Source organism: Anabrus simplex, chromosome 4 (assembly GCF_040414725.1).
Source record: "Anabrus simplex isolate iqAnaSimp1 chromosome 4, ASM4041472v1, whole genome shotgun sequence".
Lineage (NCBI taxonomy): Eukaryota > Metazoa > Arthropoda > Insecta > Orthoptera > Tettigoniidae > Anabrus > Anabrus simplex.
The window spans coordinates 80,693,770-80,713,186 of NC_090268.1; the positions used below are offsets into that span (position 1 = coordinate 80,693,770).

Genomic DNA, 19,417 nt, shown 5'->3' on the forward strand with positions numbered 1-19,417 from the left:
ATTATTATTATTATTATTATTATTATTATTATTATTATTGCTGTTGTATATGTCCTACTGTGCTGGAATGTTATTTCAGTTTTATTTTGATTGTGTTTTAATTGTGTCTTCTAGTATTAATTAAAGTAGTATTACTTATGACTAATATATACTAATTGGTTTAGCGTAAGAGAAGGCCCAATGGCCTTAACTACGCCAATAAAGACGTTTATCTATCCTCATCACGACGCGCAGGTCGCCTACGGATGTCAAATAGAAAGACCTGCAACTGGCAAGCCGAACCCGTCCTGGGATATCCGGGCACTAAAAGCCATACGACATTTCATTTCATTAGACCCTACTAACCACAGAACCGTGGTGTTCCTCACGTGAAGGCAGTACTCATTGGTAACGTAGATCCACACATGGTGGTACTAACTGCAAGTAACGTCGACCCATGCTGTTCCTCATGTAATGGTACTAAGCACAAGTAGTTTCATGGTTCTAATGTCATCCCTTGGTCGCCCTTTTTAGTCGCCTCTTACGACAGGCAGGGGATACCGTGAGTATTCTTCGGCTGCGTCCTCCACCGATTGGGTGTGAATTAAATTTTAGGCCTTCCCCTCAACTACCATTTCACTCAGCGTGAATAAAATTATTTATAGCCTAGATTGTACAGGCATTTTTCCCGACCTTATATACCGATTTTCATTCAATTATGTTCATTTTCTCGTGGTGCGCGTACATACAGAGATGACTGAAAATTTTTAAAAGTGCATTTCCTTGTTACTGTGGACACGTTCGATACAAAAATGAGATTCTTTTTAAATTCTGAGCAATGGACAGACAAAACTCGTATGTATAGATACAATATTAAAAACGAGATGGTGCCCATTTGTTCCGGATAGACTTTAAAACTATTGGACCGATTGAGCTGAAATGTAAGGATATAGCTTGAAATCATGAGTCACTCAAGAGATACTTTTGATTTCTATAAATTTCACAGTTCCGAACTAATGGGGGATTTTACAGGGGTATGTCCCAAGTTGGGCAAATTTTGCCCTGAATCAACTAAAACAATGGATAAACTGTATTGGCTCTACCGAAAAATGAAGTGCACTATGTGGCCTTGAAACTAGACTTATTTTAGAGGAAACGTCATGGCTGTGGTCGCCTTCACTAATGAATAGGTTACTCATTTCGCGTGTAAGTAGGGGGGGAGGGGGGTCGCATGAAGGCGTGTCGATCATTTGTGTCAAGTCGTTAGAATACCCATTCTCTTTGGTTAGAATGTTAACAGGCCAGCTGAAGAATGAGCGTACTATTTTGCGGGAAGTATTTGGAGAGAACGCTAAAGCCCGCTACACGTTCAATTCGGCTTGTCAGAATTGACAAATCTGACGCAGCAATCACATACACACGTTCAGTTTGGTGTGTCAATTCGATGTGGTTAACTCCAAAATTTGGTCGTGCTTGTGTTCTGGAAATTGCAACTTAATGTTTTCGGACGATGAGTTATTACTGATGTATGGTGCAGTGGCTTGTTTAATTGTGAAAAGAAAGCGCCAATTCAAGCGGAATGTGTGGGTTAAAGACTGGCTTTTATAACGAGCCCAGTACTCTCATGTTAACCTTTTAAAAAAGCTTCGGTTTCACCACAAGGATTGGCCTAATTATTTCCGGATGAACGAAGAAACATATCTAGATTTGCTGTCTCGTGTTTCTCCGTTGATAAAGGACACTGATAATGAAGATTTGGACATCATTGGCACCTCTTGATCCGTCAGAAATAACAATTGATCGAAGTACCATATTTTAGGTACATACCCGTCGTCTGCACTCATTCCACTAACCAAACTGTCCGTTTTACACAGTTCTTTACGAAATGATTTTTCAAACTGTTTATCTTTGTCATTAGTGTTTTGTTGGCAAGAGGATCTATCTCTAACTTTTTGTACGAGCTTGTTATAAGCTGCCTCACGTTTCACTTTATGATAATCTTTAGAGGTAAATAAATGTAAATAAAAAAAACTACTTTAGCAAAGCCTGGTGTCACTTGAAAAAGGGCTATCAATGTACTGACTACGCACACGGCAAAAAATACGCGGGGCACTTGCCAATCGCTGGTGCGCATGCGCAGAACAGCTGATTTTAGGAACTGAACTGACGCTCCCACACACACGATCAATTCGGCTTGTCAAGCAAAAATGATGAATTTCCATCATGCCATCAGTTCAAATTTCTGGCTTGAGCTCACATCGTTTGAACAAACTTTTGCATACACACGGTCAATTCAGCTTGTTCACATCGAATTGACAAGCCGAATTGAACGTGTGTAGCGGCCTTATTAGCGTGCTTATCCACATTTGAGAACTACTGTGGGTTGTAGATTATTTATTCAGTCATTTTCGTTATCTACTTATTAAAACAGTTTTATTTTTACTAGATTTGCAAAATCTGTCCGTCCGTTCTACTGGATCGATTTGCTTCATTTTTTGTTTTATTCTCTCCGGAATTACCTGTCGGTGAATCATAAGACATTGATAGATCTCAAACAGCCAACTACGAGTAATCAAATAAAATCATTAAATCATCACTCCAATAATTGCAGGTGAAGGCTTACCCTACCCGCAGTACATTCTGTAGGCTACTTAGCAGGTTGCTAAGCGACCGACACTTCTATCTGATACAGTAGGCTACTTTCAACCTTATGTCATTACATGCAGCTATGTTTGATTACTACCAGTCAAGCCAGAGAATATACACTTTCTCTGATCATGGAACAATACGGTACTATTTCTTGCTAGATGCTCATTTTCTAACCTTTCCCAGCTTCCAAATATATTCAACAGATGGCAGAGGGTTCCTTAATAACTTAAATGCTGCGACATACACCTTAGACATTATCTGGGAACACCCATCGAAAGATAAACTAGCTACACTAGAATGAGTGAAGGCTATGTACTGTATGTATCTTACAGTTATCTGCCTGGCAAAAGCTCTCCTTCCAGACTAATTTATGAGCTCGCAAGACAACCGTTCTATATAGAAGACTTGCGATGAAAAATATCATTGCCTTTTACGACGACACAATACCAAGCTTTACATCAAGAACTGCAGGATACACTAGCGAATATAATTATGGATAGATTTTTACCAAACAGACACGATGGACGAACTGCGGCATACCAGAACGCCCTTTTTATTAAATGTTCATAAAACCACTGAACGGGGCAGGCAAAACAATAGGGCTACGACAGGCATCTCAAGAATACTTTTCTGACTTATTTATAGTCAACGCTGTGGAACAGCACGGGTCCTGTAGTAGTAGTATATTCTGTGCTTCTAGCTTTATAGTGTACTGTAGATTTAGTATTCATATTTACTAGGTACTGCCTGCTGTCATTTCTTGATGGTTACAGTACTTTTGCATCCATCTCTTGGCACAGGCCAAAGCAAAGTTTAGCTCCCGCTGAAGTTCCAGTCTCATCCATGGCTGTGACAATATGGAAGCTGCTGGGGTATGGGTGGTGCTGATTAATGACATTCAGAGCACAACCAGTGTGTCTGAGTGTCATGAAAGGTGTTGCTCATAGGGTTAGTTGTGCTACAATAGCACTGTCTGGCCCAGTGACGAAAGCAATGGCAAACTACTGCACTCATCTTGCCTAGTACGCCTCATTTTGGTACTGCCATTGGTTTTTGTGGTTTCCCTATAACTGCATAGCCTTTGGTGATGCTATTTGAGGATCCAACCAGCCTCTGGGCTGATGACCTAACACACATTTACAAGGTAGGCCCTATAGATTTCAGCAGTCTTAGAATTCATGTCTCTTTTTCAGTTAATTTTATTTATTTTTTTATTTATTTATTATGCCTTTGTAGGTGGTGAAGTTAGGGCTCTTGGGCCTCTCTTACTCTTAACCACTGTAGTGATACATCATTGAGAGCACAGCTTAAGAGCTTATAATTATTCTTTACAGTCTTCCGTTTCTATTTATAATAAAATATTTTCTATTTTATTGCGAGTCGAGGTATGGCGACCACGGGCACCGACCTGAGTCCAGGCTTTCGTTTGGTGCCACTTTTGCCAGTTGCAACCTCCCTTCGCCAACTTTCTTTTCCGACCCCGACTTTAATATTCGCGCCTTTCACGGCTCTTTCTTTGTCGCTACCTTTATTTGTCGAAGGTTCGTACCTTCTTCCTCGAAGTTTAATTATTCGAGTGTCTAGTATTTATGTATTTATTTATGCAGTGGCGCCGACTTTGGGGGGCAAGGCGTTTTCTGCCCCCCTTCCCAAATCATCTTAGGGGGGCAGAGTGCCATTTTTGCACCCCCCAAAAAATTCTCCTAGATGTTAATTTCCCTAAAAACGTGGAGTGGCAGTATTCAGAGGTAGATGGTTTTATATCAAGAAATGAGATTAGAAAGCGGGCATTCGTTCAGAAAACTATTTCTCAAAGGAGAGTTCAGGAAGTACATCTGGTGGAAGAGTTTTTCACGTTTGGTATCATGAAATACATAATATACAGTACGGTAATACGATATTTATTAAGAAAATATATTTATGAAGCAAATTCTCATTTTTTCCCTGTGATTATTTTTATAATTTCGTACATAAAACTTTCCTTTTAATATTTACTGTATTTATGAATCAAGTTCTATTTTTGTTTACTTGTGAATATTATTGATAACTCCGTACGTAAGACTTGTTCGACATGTATTTGAGAAAGAGGCTATTTTTATTCTGCTTTCTGTTTGTGAATATTATTACATTAATACATTAACAGTTGTTCCTCAATTCACAAGTCTGATCATGTTTATCATGCCTCCCCAATTATCCGAAGTTGGAGCACCTGTATTTATGTACCCGATGAGAAGATCAAATATAAGATTTTCTACAAGAGTGTGTTGTTAAAACGCACGCATACTTGCGAGCCACCTTCATTCAACCGCTTTAATCTTTCCTCAGATCCTTACTAAGAACGAGTATTTTAGCTAGTTAATTATAAAGTTATTTGAACTTCACTCCACAATTGCTAATATTCATTAATATTCTTAAATACAATACTAATGATAGTACTAAGGTTAGAGTGAGGTATTTACAACGGGGAGGGAGCAAAAAATGTACCGCTGCTGCCCTCTTCGCCGTGTCAATGAACCAGGCTATCAAAGAGGCTACAGTGTGCTTCCGAATGTCCCAAGTAACTTTGGAAGTAAGAGGGGCACTTCGATTTGGGAAACACGTTTTAGCCAAGCACAAACCATTTGGTTGTCATGTCAACCAACTTCACCCTGCAGACCAAAGGCATACAGGGAGATTTAACAGTATTAATAGAAAGGTGTACAAGAGTTCACTATTGTACACCCCGCTCCCGCCCCAGCCTTCGCGACTTCAACATACTGTAAAAAAAACCATACTAAATTTTAGTATAGACTACAGTACTTCCAATATAGAATTAGAAGTTTAAAAATAATGTGGGACAAGAGTTAGAACGTAAATATTTATAGATAGGTGAAGTGGCACTTCGTCAGACTCCTTGGCTGAATGGTCAGCGTAGAGACCTTCAATTCAGAGGGTCCCAAGCTCTATTCCCGGCCGAGTCGGGGATTTTAATCGCAACTGATTATTATTCTTCTGGCTCGGGAACTGGCTGTGTTTGTCCCAACACTCTCCTCTTCATATTCAGACAACACATCACGCTACCAACCATCACCGAAACACGCAATAATGATCACATCCCTCCGTAAAATAATGCCAAATCCACATACGCGACAGTTCGCAACCGCGACCCCAAACGTGTAGGAAAAGCGGTAGAAGAGGTGAAGTGGTATTTCATTAACTTTACCCCATCGGCCGCTACTGCTCTGAATCGAAGTCATCCCAGATAAGTATGTCACCAGTGCTAAGAATATGCTCAGCTGTACAATGTGAAAGAGGTTTCAGCTTTATGAATAACATCAATGACTTAAGATTATCACTTTCAGTACCTAACATCTCCATCCCTACGTTTATCCATTCAAATGCATCAACAGCTGACCGATGTAAGCCTGAGTGAGAAGTATATGAAGACGTGGCTAATCAACTACCGCACTACTACAGCCCAAAAGGTTGTTTCAGTGAGAATTTTTTTCCTAGTGGCTTTACGTCGCACCGACACAGATAGGTCTTATGGCGACGATGGGATAGGAAAGGCCTAGGAGTTGGAAGGAAACGGTCATGGCCTTAAGGTACAGCCCGAGCATTTTCATGGCGTGAAAATAATGAAACCACGGAAAATCATCTTCAGGGCTGCCGACAGTGGGATTCGAACCCACTATCTGCCGGATGCAAGCTCACAGTCGCGTGCCTCTAACCGCACGGCCAGTGAGAAGTGTAATCACAAGTCTAAAGAAGCACTTTGACCACGGCGTAAGCAAATTACGCTTTTCAAACTAGTGTTTATGTATAAATATGTGCATTATGTATTTTAGTTTTTTCGTCTTGAAATTCCTTCTGTATACCTCCATGTAAAGTTAAGGAAAGTTTGAACCCACAAATTTTAGACGCCGGAGCAGTCTACCATCCGGGATCAGTGTTGCCAACTTAGCGGATTTTCCGTCCTGTGAAAATTTTGGGACTACAGAGCCGTTTCTAGCAGCCAGTTGAGAGTATCCCTCTAATTTAATATTTCATCTCAAAATATTGATGCACTTTCATAAAAAGTAAATCTCCCTGAACAGTTAATGGGTATGATGCGCAAAGGTATCACCGAGATATCACTATAAAATTTGTCACAAATGGAACATAACAATTGCTTTTACACATATCAAGTGAAAAATTCCTGGCACATTAAGAAATACCGTCGTTATTTGAGAAATATGAAAACATACTTAAGGCTTGTAGACAGGACTGCTTTATGTCGTATTCCGCTGCTGATGCCGTCTTTTGTTCTTTTCTTGAGGTCCAGGGCTAGCACCGAGGAATGCGAGTGCTATGTCTGCGGATTCTCATTATCTTTGTCCATTATGAGTAGAGCGGCTAGTTCAAAAAGCAAAATGGAGGTGAACAGTATTCATTTTTCGATGAGGCAAATGAACAGGTTATTGTTAAATTACAAGACCTTAAGCTATTGCCGAAGTAGCATGATCCCTGGACCAATAAATAACTTAATGAATCAGTTAGGGCACAAGTCCACAATTCGTCGTGATCAAAGAACTTCAGCGAACAAAGACATTACACACGAAATTGTTCAACGTGTGAGACAAAAGACATACGTGTGTCACTGTGAGCGTAACACCGAATGTACTTGTAAAGTGGTAAAGTACGCATACATAATATACTCCAAATATGAAATATTTCTTAATGTGCCAGGAATTTTTCACTTGATATGTGTAAAAGCAATTGCCATGTTCCATTTGTGACAAATTTTATAGTGATATCTCGGTGATACCTTTGCGCATCGTACCCCAGTTAATTATAGGGGGAAAATACAATGATCAAATCCCATCTTTATGAAATAAAAACTTACTAGTCAAGTTTTATTAAATTTGTTTCACAAAGCATTTCAGAGACTTTGCTCCATCGTCATGTGGTGTAAATGGCAACAATTGTCAGTACACTTGTAAATGGTAACAGTTTATTTCATGAATTAATTCACAATCACGGACGAGGTCTTAAAAATTATCTATGTTTAAAATCCTTATGCTGCTTATCCAGGAAAGTATGGGCAATGGTAGTCCGATTAACACATGCTTAGCAGCTTGTAAGGATCATTGACTACATCAGATTCCTTTCTGCATCACAGGGAAATGACTTGTGGTGGAGTCTAGGCTTCTTTCACACGTTTGTTCAACATAATGCTCGCAAAGAACGGAATCTGTGATAAGCGTAGTTTTACATTACAGCTAGTGATGGACTAGCGACGGAATCGAGTAATGTGCTCTTACAATCTGTTAGAATCTGTATACTCGACTCCAGACTCGAGTCCAAGCATAGTGGTGTCGCTATCTGTTGACATGTCTTAGAACTATAATCTATTGTACTGGATTGCACGGCATTCAGGATCACCCACAGAATATTTTTGTGATGTGGATTGCAATATGTTTGCTGCTGACGATTGGTTTTATTGAGTCATCGGTCGTCAATGATTTGATTGTTACGATAATTATCATAGGCAAAATATTTATGACTTACTAACAAACCGTCAACTTTAAAGATAGACACGTAGGACCGAAGATGAGCGTGGGATGGGGACAATTTGCACACTGTGGTGGGGACCTTTTCTAATGTCGATAACGGCAGCGTTCTATTATATGATTATTATTATTATTATTATATTATTATTGTGCAGCCTAGAAGTAGCCACCAGGGATTTGTTGATAGCTATGAAATAATATTCCCGCGACGTCCTTGTAGGAAAACGTGTAATAATATTGTGCGAAATAATAACAATATTACTGCCAGAGAATTTATTGCAAAGATACATGTGTAGGGCGTTCAGAAACATACATGTGCTGTAGTATCACTTATTGTTATTGCCCAACGCGTTGGCTGAATGGTCAAAGTACTAGCCTTCGGATCAGAGGGTCCCGGATTCGATTCCCGGCCGGTTCGGGGATTTTAATCGCTTCTGATTAATTCTCCTGGCTCTCCTCTTCATATTCACATAACACACTGCACTACAAATCACCACAGGAACACGCAGTTCGGTTTGGGGCGCGCGGCTGTGAGCTTGAATCCGGGAGATAGTGGACTCTAATCCCAATCTCGGCAGCCCTGAAGATGGCTTTCCGTGAGTTCCCATTTTCACACCAGGCAAATGCCGGGGCTGTGCCTTAAGGCCAAAGCCGCTTCCTTCCACTTCCTGGGCCTTTCCTATCCCATCGTCGCCGTAAGACCTATCTGTGTCGGTGCGACGTAAAAAATAAAAGTAGGCCTACTGCTTACATCCCGCCGCTATTCTTCGACCTTCGCTCAACTTCTAAAGACTACACTCGGTTTTGTTCCTTTGCACAGTCATGTGTTGCAATGATAAACGTCAAAACGGGCGGTGTATTTTGTTCATTGCGGTCATTGTTTAGCTAGAACAGAATGACGTTCTGTTTGATGATTTGCTTCGTGTACATACATCACATTCCGGACGCCTAATCTTAATACCCTACATTATATCTGCCGAAGATATGATGTAACTTAAGTATAAACTATTCACCTGTCCCTCCGGACGATTGTAGGCATATCGTGACAGATAAAAAATGCAATGGCGTATGGCTTTTAGCGGACTTTTTTGGCGGAATTCTAGATTTATTATAGCGGAATTTAGCGTTTTATTCATTTTACTTTTTTTTAAAAAATGTACTCCAGCATCTCAATGTCAGAGTTTATTGCGAAGAAGGAATCGAGTTTTGCTATCTTCCGTATGTGCCTGCAATTAAGATACTTAAAATTAGGTCTAATTCCCAACTAGACCCGTTGTGTATCCTCCCCCCTCCCGAATAACTCTGTGGTTTCAAAGTTTAGCATTATAAATGCTCGTCTTGTGCAGGGGAGGCGTATTATAAGTAAACCTTTTCAGAAAACTTAATTTGCAGGGGGAAAAAAAGGGGAACCGAATAATCGGATTTGTCTAATTGTGATTAATCACTTTAGGCTTAATATGGCCCCATTCTTTTAGTTGGGACGCCACGCGAAATCCAATTTGAAACCACTTGCGGCTTTAAGACTCAAATCTACTTACTCCGTTTAAGTGCAACTAAATGATGTTGCACAAGTAATTCGAAGTTTGTTAGGTGCTAAATCAATCCAGTTAATTATAATGTCCTATTTCCAGTACTATATATTTCACACTATTGTAGTGCAAGTCATTACCGTACTTGGGCGTAACGTCGAAAGGACTCTTCATAACGCAGTCTACAATTTGCTGGCCTGAACAGTCAAATACAGTTGAACCGGGTAAAGCTGAGAACAATAGCACAAATTGCGAACAAAAATCTTCACAAACACACGAATCTGTATTCAGAGAAGAAACGTTTACCGAAAGAAATGTAACAAGTGTTCCATCGGAACTAGTGAAGTTTGAAAGACGCGTGAGGTTTTAAGAGAAGGAAGGGGCAACTGACATTGTTCGCCTGATATCAGAAATCGCATATTCATCGCCCACCTAACAGCTTCCAAAATGAGAGTCTAGAAGCGCAGATTTACATTTGCACAGATTGCTATGGATATATTTTACCCGTACCGTAACATCCCCTTGTACGAATGTAGGAACTTTCCCATTTTACTAATAATTGTAGTCTATTTTCAAGTTTATCTAAAACTTGAATTTGCTGAAATTATGACAGTTTGTATTCAAGTACACGGAAATTAGAATGAAAGTGGATAAACTTCTGCTTCAGACGTAAAATGCGACTCTAAATCCTCTCGCCCCATCAGGTGAGCATTAAATTCTATTCAGCTTATTCGGATTCTTTCGCGAAATAACTTACAAATAATGATACTTCCTGTTTAAAGGAACTTAAATTACCCCAAATTCGATTTAATATAAATTTCATTCACAATTCTAAAGACCAAACCGACATACAATGAACGTATATGAACAAAAGTCAAACATTTTACCTTCCAAGCGAGATTTAGAAGGTACTTCGTACTTTTATGTCTGCCACATTGAAGTGAGGAAACCTGATGAAAGAGACTACAATTTAGCCCCACTAATATTGTAACTCAAAGCCTCTTACTAAAAGTTTGCAACGAAAGAAAATAGTCAACCCTGCCTTAAAATCTATCGCATTACCTCTTGCTTCTGCTCGTAGTCGATCTTCACCCGAGATAGCTCCAGCTGGCGTACACGAAACCAACGGAGCCCTATCACCAACTAAACCCCAGCCGCATGCCATTTGTCTTCAAGTGATGATGTCACAGCGAATCAACGAAGAGAATATCGTCCATCCCTACTAAACCTGCCGACCAATGAATGGTTTTCCTACATTTCCCCTCAAACCTTTATGGAGTAGTCAGCGATGAAATAATGTATAATCGGCTTTACCCAGCATAACTACTTAATTTCACAATAAATGTATGTACTTACCTGTCCTGTCCGAACCACGTGGATCCAGAATACAACAACAACATTATTAATAGGTTATGAATAAAGAGAATAAAATATAAATACGAAAAATAAATATAAATCGTGAAATATAGTTTAGTTTCCGGTACTTTTTGGTAGTATATTTCTTTCACGACGAACAGTCTACGCTGTTTTCGTAATTTTTGATCTGTGACCTGCGAAGAGACCTGGTGTAGGTCTTTCAAGTTGACGCCCAATAGGCGACCGCGCGTGTGTGAGAATGGGGTCCCACCTAAGATGATTTCTAATGACGAAGACGGCAGAAAAAACCAGCCCCCGAGCCAGAGGAATTATCCGATTAACGTCAAAATCCTCTACCCCGCTATGAATCGAACCTGCGACCCCTTGGACCATAGCCAAGAAGCCAGATAGGGGCAATTGACATAGTGGTCATCAACTCCACGTTCTTATTACGTGCGTTTTTTACGTTGTTGTGCTTGTTTATATCTGCAATTTATTCGATGGGATAGGGAAGGAAGAGACCTCATCACACGATTTTCCAGTTGAAAGCAGAAACCACGGAAAACCATTTCAAAAGGAACGATGGCTTTGAATCAGTGCTTAATTTCAGTGCCGGAACGCATACCTACATATTTTTTCCCCTTTTCAACAGTGTTTCTGTATTTGAACATTTTTTTTATACAATGAGAAATAATTTTTTCAAAATACTTTTCTGAAATTCAGGTTTTAAAAATATAATTTCTTATAATCAAAACAATAAAACCACAAGATTTAGGCCTAATCTAAACAACGGGTGGTATGTAACATTCTTCAGTCAGCTTTTCTCGTAACTTTCATAATAGTGAGTGAGAAAGAAGTCACAAGTTGTATGTATACTGGCAATAAATAAATAAATAAATAAATAAATAAATAAATAAATAAATAAATAAATAAATAAATAAAGTTTCCAAATGTAACCAGTGGAATAAAAAATTCATGACTTTTTAAATCTTTTGACCATTTGCCCACTACAAAGCTACATTTGCTTGTATATTTATTATAAATAAGTACATTTTAAAACATATTGAATTTTAACTGAGGTCAAGTTATAAAAAGAGTTCATACTTCACTGTGTGGACCACTAATATTTTAATTGAGCAATCCCCTTAAAAACACTGCAAAAATATCCCTGTCAGGTGCCGGAACACCGGCGCATTACGGCGCGTTCCGGCCGAAATTAAGCACTACTTCGAACCATATATCTCCTTGAAATGTCTGTGGCGTGCCCGCACTCCTTTTCAGGTTAGCCACCGCCATAGATACCATAAAATACGGTACTTGGCGTACGGTTCTGCCAAAATTCGTTCGGTAGTGCCTTTAGAGAATCCATACTGTAAGAAAAGCTGAAGTTGTCCAAGGAGTCCACCGCCTTAGCTGAATGGTCAACAGCGGCCTACACTTCAGAGGGTCCCTGGTTCGTTTCACGGCGGGTCGGAGATTTTATTCGTAGCCGCGTCTCGGTAGTATATATAAGTATAAAATAAGAGTTTTATCAGTACATTGCTCAGAATTTAAAAATAATGCTATTTTTGTACCGGTCCTGCCCGCAGTCTGTCTATCTGTCTGTCTGTCTGTGCAGGTATAACGAGAAAATGCCTGAACAGAATTTAATGAAATTCGGTACGTAATTAGCCGTGCGCGTAGAGGCGCGGCTGTGAGCTTGCATCCGGGAGATAGTAAGTTCGAATCCCACTATCGGCAGCCCTGAATATGGTTTTCCGTGGTTTTCCATTTTCACACCAGGCAAATGCTGCGGCTGTACCTTAATTAAGGCCACGGCCGCTTCCTTCCAACTCATAGGCCTTTCCTATCCCATCGTCGCCATAAGACCTATCTATGTCGGTGCGACGTAAAGCCCCCAGCAAAAAAAAAAAATCGGTACGTAAAGTCGGGGAATAAGCCACTACAATCTAGGCTATGAATAATTGTATTCACACTTAGTGAGAGGAAAGCAACGGGAAACTACCTCATTCCTCATTTCCTTAGTATGTCTCTTCAGTGACACCTAGGCTATCTATGACATCTGTTGGTGGAGCTGTAGAGGATCAAACCAGCCTTTGGGCTGAATACCCAACATACAACACACACTTAGTGAAATGGTAGTTTAGGGGAAGGCCTAAAATGTAATTCTCTACATAAGAACAGTTATAGAGAATACAACTCCCGATAATTTATGTCTTAATACAGTTTTACCGTATGGTAACAGTCTTCGAAAACAGAATTCATGAATTTAGACTTTTGTTGCTTTCCCTCGGGGGAGCCTGTTAACCTCTAGAGAGCGCGTCGCCCGGTGGAGGATAGGGGACCCACAGAAATGTAGGCTGGTTCAGACACCTCGAAAATGAACCCGCGGACCAACAGGCAGCCCAATTCCTGGGGGCTTAATAATACTGTGACACCCTCTCTCCAGGAGTGAAAAATGTGGAGGGCCCTAGCTCAGGGTAATGAGTAAAGACCTCAACTGCATCTGCAGTGGAGAAGAAAGTCTTCGGTACAGTGTAGATGACGGAAGTGGCAGCCGAAGGCTCGGGATGAATTGAGTTAAAGGTATATGTCCCAATTAAGGGACAGATAGCAGTTGTAGCGTCTGTTGCGGATCGGGCGGCTACAAATGGTGTCTGTACTCCATGTTAGGGACGGCCAAATTATACGCTGGTACCTCTAAACGCCTCCAATGACAGGTGAAGCGACACATCGGTTGGAGTATGTTTTTTTGTTGTTGTTGTGTCAATGAAATAATGGCCATTCCAAACGGATCAAACGCTAGGGCGTCCCCATTTCAAGCGACGCGTGTCGTCCTCGCCTGAATGACGTGAAAAATGGGCAAGGGCTACCCCACTCATGGACGGAGTGGGCTGAAGAAGCGAGTCTATCATCTTCGATATTGGAACGCTCACCAAAAAAAGCCGTGAGCTTGCAGACACCCTGAAGAACCGGCATGAAGACATTGCCTTCATTCAGGAAATAAAATGGAAAGGTTCAAAGAAATCGGCGATGGTTACAAAGCAAAATACCAAGGCACAAGTTCAACTCGGAATGGTGTTGCGGTAGTTGTCGGTCAAAAGCTGCGAAACTATGTGATTCAGGTTGATCGTACATCAGATCGAATTATGTCGATTAGGATCGATTCTTCAATAATGGATATGCGAATAATATCCTGCTACGTTCCACAAACTGGATGCCTTGATGAGGATAAAGATGATTCCTGAGAACAACTTGGCACTTACATTCAATCAGTCCCTCCGGAGGAGCATCGGTTTATTAGTGGAGACCTACATTGACACATGAGAGAAGCCAAGGTTGGGTACACGCAGTGTCACGGTGGCTATGGCTACAGAAGTAGAAATTATGATGGCTTTAGGATTCTAGACTGCGCTGAAGCCCATGACCTAATTATAGCCAATACGGTACATAGTTTAAGAAAAGACTACCCACCTCATAACCTATACCAGGGGAGAATGGTCCACTCAGATTGACTATTGGCTGATGCATAGGCATGACCTCAAGGTAGTAACAAATGCCAAGGTAATTCCGTCTGATAACATAGCCCCACAACATCGTCTGCTTGTTCTTGATGTGAAAAATATGGGGCAGCTAGTTCAACAAGGGTCCATATGACTGACCCAGAGAAGATAGGGCAGAGAGGGCAACTGATATCAAAGCTAAGTACGTTTGACATAAATACTGACCAGTCAGCTGAGACCATCTGGAATGAAATCACTGATCACATGCACCAGGCAGCAGCTGAAACACTTGGCAAGACCAAACCAGGGAAACAGTTCATTGATAAGCAGATTGGTGGTGGAATGAGGACGTTCAACTAGTTATCAAAGGAAAGAGAGAAGCTTTTCAGACCTGGCGACAAACAAGACTTAGCGAGGATCTCCAGCAGTATAAAATGCTCAGAACAGCTGCTAAACATGCAGTCACTACTGCAAAGAACTACTATTACCAAGACATTTATAATCAGTTGGATACATTAGATGGAGCAAACAAGATTTATCGCCTCACCAAATCTCACCACAGAGCGACCCAAGACGTTGGTCATGTCATGCAAATCAAAGACAACAATCATCAAACCCCATGTGACCAGACCGCCATCCTTCACAGGTGGAGGGATTATTTCAAGGGTTTGAGTAATGAGGAATTTCTCCATCCATCAATAGTATGCGGACACCCAGTTTATGAACCTATCCCAGTCATTACCATGCAAGCAGTCTTACGGGCTATGTAAAACCTGAAAAATAACAAAGCACCAAGACCAGACGATATACCATCCAAGGTCTGGAAGATCCTTGGGCTGCGTGGAGCTGAGATTCTCCTGAAGCTGTTTAACAGAATTTTCCACGATGGTAATATACTGCAATTTGGTTGACCAGTACTACAGTCTTTATCTGGAAAGACAAAGGTGATGCTGGTGAATGGGTCAATTACCGACCAATACGCTTATTGTGTCAGACGAAGAAGATTTCTGAATGCATTCTTGATCATTGCCTATGAAACATCGTACAAATTTCTACAAACCAATGCAGCTTTGTCAAAGGGTTCAGTAAACTGACGCTATTTATACAGCCCGTCTCCTCATGGAGAAACACAGAGAGAAAAACAAACTTCTACACCTAGCCTTTTTGAAATTAGAAAAGGCTTTTGACCAGATACCACATAAGTTTATTTGGAAAGACCTCCGATCCCATAATGCTCCCGAAGCCTATATCCGATGGCCCCAACTTTTCTATGAGAAAGTCACCAGTGTGGTTCACTGTCTGGTAGGGATCTCACCCTTATTTCCTATCAGTGTTGGGGTTCATCAAGGCTCAGCACTGTCACCTCTTTTATTTATCCTATGATAGATACGGTAACAGCTGACATCCAGACGCCATACCCATAGACCATCTTATATGCTCCCATGGATTCAGAATTATTTGATAAGATAATCAGCTATGTGGGAAATGACATGGAAAGGAATGTGATTGTAGCAGGAGATCTGAATTTACCAGATGTCAATTGGGAAGGAAATGCAAACGACAGGAAGCATGACCAACAAATGGCAAATAAGCTAATATGGGAAGGTCAGCTGATTCAGAAAGTGATGGAACCAGCTAGAGGTAAAAATATCCTGGACATGGTGCTGGTAAAACCAGATGAGCTCTATAGAGAAACCGAAGTAATAGATGGTATTAGTGATCATGAAGCTGTTTTTGTCATAGTTAAAAATAATGTGATAGAAAGGAAGGTCTTAAAAGTAGGACTATTAGGCAGTACCATATGGCTGATAAAGCAGGCATGAGGCAGTTTTTAAAAGGTAACTATGATCGGTGGAAAACGGTAAATAAAAATGTTAACAGACTCTGGAATGTGTTTAAAGCAATTTTGAGGAAAGTGAAAACAGGTTTGTACCTTTGAAGGTGGTAAGGAATGGTAAAGACCTGCCTTATTATAATAGAGAAATAAAGAGACTAAGAAGGAGGTGCAGATTGGAAAGAAATAGTTAAAAATGGCTGTTGGATGTAAGGAGAAATTGAAGGAACTTACTAGGAATTTGAATCTAGCAAAGAAGGCAGCTAAGGATAACATGATGGCAAGCATAATTGGCAGTCATACAAATTTTAGTGAAAAATGGAAGGGTATGTATAGGTATTTAAGGTAGAAACAGGTTCCAAGAAGGAGATTCCAGGAATAATAAATGAACAAAGGGAGTGTGTATGTGAGGATCTTCAAAAGGCAGAAGTATTCAGTCAGCAGTATGTAAATATTGTTGGTTACAAGGATAATGTCCAGATAGAGGATGTGACTATTGCTAAAGAAGCATTAAAATTTACATATGATAACAATGACCTTTACAATATAAGATACAAAAGTTGAAACTAGAAAAGCGGCTGGAATTGATCATATTTCTGGGGATATACTAAAGACAATGGGTTGGGATATAGTACCATATCTGAAGTACTTATTTGATTATTGTTTGGTTGAAGGAGCTATACCAAATGAATGGAGAGTTGCTATAGTAGCCCCTGTGCATAAAGGAAAGGGTGATAGACATAAAGGTGAAAATTACAGGCCAGTCAGTTTGACATGCATTGTATGTAAGCTTTGGGAAAGCTTTCTTTCTAATTATATTAGACATGTTTGCAAAATTAATAACTGGTTCGATAGAAGGTAGTTCAGTTTTAGGAAAGGTTATTCCACTGAAGCTCAACTTGTAGGATTCCAGCAAGATATAGCAGATATCTTGGTTTCAGGAGGTCAAATAGACTGTATCGCGATTGACCTGTCTAAGGCATTTGATAGGGTGGATAATGGGAGACTACTGGCAAAAATGAGTGCAATTGGACTAGACAAAAGAGTGACTGAATGGGTTGCTATATTTTTAGAAAATAGATCTCATAGAATTAGAGTAGGTGAAGATTTAATAATTAAGAGGGGAATTCCTCAAGGCAGTATTATTGGACCTTTATATTTTCTTATATATATATATAAATGATATGAGTAAAGAAGTGGAATCAGAGGTAAGGCTTTTTTTGGATGAGATTATTCTGTATAGAGTAATAAATAAGTTACAAGATTGTGAGCAACTGCAAAATGACCTCGATAATGTTGTAAGATGGACAGCAGGCAGTGGTTTGTTGATCAACGGGTTTCAGTGTATGGGACCCTCACCAGGATTACTTGATTCAAGAACGGGAAAAAATCCAAAGAAAAGCAGCTCTCTTTGTTCTGGGTAATTTCCAACAAAAGAGTAGCGTTATAAAAATTTTGCAAAGTTTGCCCTGGGAAGAACTGGGAGAAAGAAGACAAGCTGCTCAACTAAGTGGTATGTTACATGTGATAAAATTCATTTTTGGGTCCGTATTGAAATAACACTAAATAACACTAATATGTTTTTATTGTTAACCACCTATTCAATACAATACAATCTTAAAATTAGATCGAATTACCACAAACACAATATAAAAACCGCGTTTGGCACTGCCACTAAAATTGCTCACAGTCTGAGTAAAACCAAGGACAAATTGTTCCCACTTTTACATCCTGGGGAATACGAAATTCCCTGTACTTGCAGTAATGTATACATCGGCCAAACATGCCGACCATTGGTACCCGTATCAAGGAACATGAACGTAATATTCGTCTCAACCACCCAGACAAATCGGCAATAGCTGAGCGCGCTCTATCGTCGGGTCATGATGTCATGTTCCAAGATGCTCGAGCTCTTACTCACACTAGACACTACAGGTCCAGGATTATATGGGAAGCTGCGGAAATACGTAGCAATCCTAACAATTTCAACAGGGACACCGGCTATCAATTAAGTAAAACCTGGTTGCCAGCCATTAAGGATTTACGTAGGTAGTTCCCTTCCCTGTCCCTTTCACTATTGTTATATTGTCTCGGTGTTTTCCAAATCTGTACGTTCCTCATCGCCAGATGTTTCATTCCAGGCTTGTGTCAATGTCATACACCTGTCAATGTCATATGTTACGTACACAAGTTATGTGAACCTCTTAGACTTTCTGATGGTTCGGTCAGCTTCCGCTTCGAACGCTAGCACTGTGCCACGTCCTGGGAGCCATCTGGTGGCAAATGAACGTACCATTTCCATTTCTATTATAACGTCTAAATTTAAAGATTCATTGTTTAAGAAGCCTTTCTCGTGGACAGTTGAGATTTCTTCTCATGACGCAGAGCACAGTTCTCTGCAAAACGTAAAGAATTTCAGCTTATTTTCTTGACACGGCATAAGCCCAAAAGCCTCTACAGCATCATGTCTATAAGTACGGGCCGTGAAAGCATCAATGGCAACAGAAAATTTGGTGTATTTATTTTTCTCCCAGTCATAGGCTTCTTGTAACTTGTAGATGATCCAATAAAAATGAGAGAGTGTGTCTGGTTTTAGTCCAGAGCCTTCTTGAACCTTCCTCTCAGGTATAAAAGCTGTTGCTTTTTTCGAGCTAACTTGTCTTATTGATCGTCGTGCTATTGAGTGTGTGTGTTAAGAGAGGAGGTGGGGGCCTCATTCTTTGGAAAGCAGTGTGTGTTTACGGGCTAGAAGACAGGAGGAATCATGAGCACCACAATTAATTCATTGTGGGTATCTCAAATGAACCCGTAAAACGAGTACAGATATGCAGAATACGTACTTTAAAAAAGGAGGTGGACGTACAGACCGGGAGCACGGCAGTGGATAGGCTGGGCAGTGGGCGCAGTAGGTCAAGTGTCACAGTAGCTCACATGGCAAGTGGGCGGGGAAATATGTGATTGTATACAGTGCTCGAGGTAGGAGGTTCGAATCCCACATAAGAATTTTTTTAACAGCCAGTTGCCTGGGATGTGGTA

The 19,417-nt window shown here is 40.3% G+C and overlaps 1 long non-coding RNA gene across 1 annotated transcript in view; it reads right to left on the bottom strand.

The window, feature by feature from the left end:
- LOC136872426 (uncharacterized) overlaps nucleotides 1–10,842 on the bottom strand; it is a 43,018-nt gene extending 32,176 nt beyond the window's left edge. The window contains exon 1 of the long non-coding RNA XR_010859890.2: nucleotides 10,751–10,842. This is a non-coding gene — a long non-coding RNA (uncharacterized lncRNA). The remainder of the gene's footprint in view (nucleotides 1–10,750) is intronic.
- Between the last annotated feature and the right edge of the window lie 8,575 nt (nucleotides 10,843–19,417).